The sequence below is a fragment of the Ictalurus furcatus genome, chromosome 15, assembly GCF_023375685.1.
Source record: "Ictalurus furcatus strain D&B chromosome 15, Billie_1.0, whole genome shotgun sequence".
NCBI classification, from domain to species: domain Eukaryota; kingdom Metazoa; phylum Chordata; class Actinopteri; order Siluriformes; family Ictaluridae; genus Ictalurus; species Ictalurus furcatus.
In genome coordinates this window covers 6,008,756-6,012,791 of record NC_071269.1, presented here as the reverse complement: position 1 = coordinate 6,012,791, position 4,036 = coordinate 6,008,756, and positions in this window count along the sequence as shown.

Sequence of the window (4,036 nt, the reverse complement as noted above, 5' to 3'; positions counted from 1 at the left end):
CTTGTTGTTCAGAGTTTACACTTTGACGTTTCTCGGTAACATAATAAGCGGTGTTTATTTTAATGTTATTAACTTCAGGAGAGAGAGAGACAGACAGACAGAGAGACAGACAGACAGACAGAGAGAGAGGGAAAAGAGAGGCTGGTGCTGGAACGGCTGTCTGTAGCAGCCTCTATAACGAAAGTGATAACAGAATACTATTATAAAATTGTTTTGCGGACAACAGTAAAGGTAACTATAAATGGAAAAGAAGCACTATGTGGCGTTCTTTAATCTTTTTCATTTATTTACATTTTTAAAAACTCTGCATTTGGCAGACGACCCTTATCCAGAGCCTAATCTTTAACAAATTGCTCTGGTAGGAGAGGGATGAACCAATTCAGGGTGTGCTGTTACTGGACAATAATCAACTTTACCTCTGGCTGTTTACCAAAGCGGTGATTCCTTCCATACTGTATACGTTAAATTACCATCTCATAAAAAAAAAAATCACCATGTCAACAATTACACACAATTTATGCCTGTGATTTCAGTCTGAAACTTTCAACCAATCAGATTTGAGAATTCAACAGCACTTAAAAGCACATTTAAAAGCATTTGTTCCAAAAAAACAAAACAATTATACAGCACTTCACACTGGTTTTCAGACTGTTTTTAGTAAATAAGTGCATTAGATGAGATTATTTGTGACGTCTGTCAGGAACACGCGGCTCCACCAAACCTAGCAACACTGCTATAACTGGAAGTCAGTTATAGTCTAGTATAAAGGTGGTGTGGCGTTAACATTCAGCATGCTTATAAGATCACAGTGTAAATGCTCCAGAATTTCCATGCAGTAGATTCATTTCAATCCCAAAACACAGCCTCGACAGTCTTGAAGTGTGCTGAAGATGTAGTGAGTGACGAAGCATTGTGTCACTTTTACTCAGCAGTGTACCGACATGCTCTCTCACAGAGACACATCACGAGCAAAGTCTAAATGAATGATTAGTATGAAACGAATGAATGAAAGTATTTTCCGAGACGATACAGACTCCTGATTGAAAAAAAAAAACAAACAAGTTGCTTTGGGATATTTCTTCCCCACAACTGTTAGAGAACTCGCCTCCCGACAGTGCTGTCAGTTTACTCACTTTATATATACCTCCAATATACCTCCAATCTACCTACAATCTACCTACAATCTACCTCCAATATACCTTCAATCTACCTACAGTATACCTCCAATGGTTTTTATATCAATGTGCAATATACTCATGTTCAATATTTGTATATATTTTAGTGTACTTCTTTTTACTTATTCTTAATTCACAATTTTTTTAAGTGTATCCTTTACGTGTCCTTTGTTGCTCTCTGTACTTGCTTGCTTGCGTTCATTCTTTGTTTCGTTCTTTCTTTCATTCTTTTTTCTCTTTCGTTCTTTCTTACTTTCGTTCTGTCTTTCTTTCGTTCTTTTTTCTTTCATTCTTTCGTTCTTTATTTCTTTCTTTCGTCCTTTCTTCCTTTCTTTCTTTGCTAACTGTTTACATATTCAAGGTCGAAAAGAGTCCTAAAAGCTGAAATTTTCTCTAACGAGATGTTTGTTCGACATTTAAGGAAGGAGTCTCCAGTGTCGCCGCTTTGTAACAGTCAGGAAGTTTTCCATTGTAGAAAAGTCAAGCATTTGTCAAGTTCTTGTCTTTTTAACCTCAAGAGAGAGGAAAAAAAACAGAGGCTGGTGAGGGACTGATTCTAGCTGCCATAACGTGAGTGAGAACAGGAACTACAATTACACGTAACTATAATCTGCTAAAACAAGACGTTCTTTTGGGATATATTTTTTTTTTAATCTTCGATGGCGAATTTTTGTGGTACGAGAGGAATTAAACGCTTCAGGACGTACCATTATAGTAAAATAACCAACTTCACTTCGGGCCGAATCACACCGCCACACACACCACGTCACTGATTGTTTTCCTCTAACAGTGCACCCGCAAGTGTTTTCTTTCGTACTGCGTACACACACAGCGCCCCGCATAACAGTTTACACGACACACTCACTAGTTTGCAATAAAGACAAGATTCCCTTTTGATTGATTGGTGATCTTTTTTATTTTCATATTGAACCATTTGTGTCATTGCCATAGAAACCAAAGGTTCATCAGAAATTGGTTCTTTAGGGAACCCGAAAACTATTTTTAACAACGTAGAGAGCAATTTGGGACGCGGCGCAATGCCGTACGACGACGTGGCTGGTAATTCATCCTGCATAACCGACACTTGCCTCCTGACTCTGCTTCCTTCGCTCGCTGCTGATTGCTGATTGCAGTGATTTCTGCGTCTGTTCCTCCAGCACCGTGGCTCAGTCTCTGCTCACAACACAAACTGTACAGGAGATTTGACTCTGGAACTTTCTGACTCAATAATCCCAGTGGGGCAATCACTTGCGCTGCTGCATCGCAGTAGGTGAGGACATTACTACAAATATCGCACGACTTTCTGCAAATCCCATTCCCTTACACTGCTTGTCTGATCAACTGGACAAGACGTTCATTAGGAACGGAGACCAGTTAATCAGTAAGTAACGAAACTGGGACTATTTCATAACGTGACTGAGCGCACTCTCAGGTGAGCTGTTAAAGTGTTAGATACGATCTATATTTATATGATTTATATTACCATTTTATATATTTAATAAGTAACTCAAGGGGGAAAGTGTACAGGTTCCTATGCAGTTCACATAGATTGAATGAGTTGTATGAAGGTTGTGCTGATTTCAATCTGTTTTAACCAAATCCCTTTAAAGCAACTGTACTTTTTTACTGCTGTAGATGTTAATGCTACATTATTTAACTACTTTCTATACTGTTGGGTAGTTTAATGTAATCTACAGCAATGCATGATATTCTATAAGATCATTTTATAGATCGTTGCTGTCCTGTGAGAACCATGTATCTCTAAAAAAAAAAAAAAAAAAAAAAAACCCAAAAAAACAGCTTTTCATGAGCTCAGAAAAACAGCCTCGTTTTCAGCTGTGTGTACTTTCGAGCTAATCCGAGGCGGGTTTAGATAGTGTATTTAGATTAAGAAGTATAGGACAAATTTCTCAACCCGTAAAGGAAAGCTTAATCCTTCATTTCATTATAAACCTTCAAATGGAACACATTGGGAGATACACAGTTTTCACTGAACAAGAAGTGTATAAAAAATGGTCATTTGAAAATTTGACAGTAAGTGCTGTACTTGAGTAAATGTACTTAGCTACATTCCACCACCGGTAATCAACCCTCACCGACCCGACCCAAGCACCCCACCAGGCCGGTCCCAGCGGATAAGTACTGTACAGGGCTGAATTTCTTTCCCAGTACACCACTTGCCTATTCTTATGAACTGTTTCATCATTATTCTAAAAAAGGCATTTATGTATTTTCTTAAGAGGAGAAAAACTTGCCCAAGTTGAAAAACTTGCCCGTGCTTTTTCATATTTTAGGAGAAAATGTGATGATGGCTAGAGCAAGTAATGTTGAATGTTTTTATAGTCAAGCATGTGAAATGTTTTCAGTATCTGTTTCACAGCACCAACCAACACTCATAAGGAAGAGAAGTTGAATGGAGGTAACAAGATGGAGGAGGTAAATGTCATCCATTCATTATAGTGTTCCAGGAGGATTAAATGGGTAAACAGTCAGTACGTTTACATGGACAACAATAATCCGATATTAAGATGATACTCTGATTAAGAAACTATCATGTAAACAGCGATTTCTAATTACCTTAATCCGGCTCGACCCAAGACCTAAGTCATACTCGAAGTAAACATGAATTGAATTAAGACGTGCAGTATTCCTACTTTAGTCGCATTATCGACGTGTATTACGGACATGTAAACACCTTAATCACACTGTTAACGTCGTGTGGGAGTTTTCACCGCATTTTGTGATGGGACACAATCACTCACAGCAGTGCTCAACCGTTTGATGGGAAACGAGAGCACGGCTGTGTCCCAAACCGTGTACTTACCTACTATATAGTAGGCGAGATACATGTTTTTAGGTAA